The sequence below is a fragment of the Babylonia areolata genome, chromosome 18, assembly GCF_041734735.1.
Source record: "Babylonia areolata isolate BAREFJ2019XMU chromosome 18, ASM4173473v1, whole genome shotgun sequence".
In the NCBI taxonomy this organism is placed as follows: Eukaryota; Metazoa; Mollusca; class Gastropoda; order Neogastropoda; family Buccinidae; genus Babylonia; species Babylonia areolata.
Window position 1 is genome coordinate 11,501,279 of NC_134893.1, and position 760 is coordinate 11,502,038.

Sequence of the window (760 nt, forward strand, 5' to 3'; positions counted from 1 at the left end):
AGGGACTGCGATGCTTGTCTTGATGATTGTTGGAGTGATGATCCAAGTGAGCCAAACCAACAATACGTATCCTTCAGTCCTTCAGTAACAGTTACTGTTGTGAGAGGTTTGAAGCCAATCACTGTCTCACACACACACACACACACACATTTTTTTTCGATTTTTTTCCTTGACATATTTTTATTTCATTTTATTACATTAAATGGCACAAACAGAAGAAGTAAGATTGTGCGTGAATATGTGGCCATCTAAATTTGCAAGCACCCAAATACTTTGTTTTGCTGTCTGCGTTTTTGTCTTTGTTTGTTATCTTCGTATCTGTTACATGACTTAATTATGCATGTGGCTAACTATCTGAACCATATGTTTCAAAATAAAAGCATAAACTGAAACTTAAGTTTTGATTGTTGAATGATTACTTAAACGCTGTTGCCGTCTTTGAAACACAATACGTAGACCTATTCTTCCTTGTTGTGCTGGACGATAACGTGATTTTCATATTTATTTTATTTTATTTTTTTAAACACCAGTGGTTCATATATTGACCTTGGTGTTCAAGTAAAAGAAGCTTCTGTTCTGAGGTTGGTTTGTCTACGTTTTTTTTTCCCCTTTAGAATATAAATACCAGCATCACGATGTGGATCATGAGGTCGGCCATGTCTGACTCAAGAACATAAGAAGGTATATGAAATGTTGTTTAAAATCTTGAATCCACATTCTTGATATAGAATCTGTCGATGTTTAGTTTTGGAAATTTTAA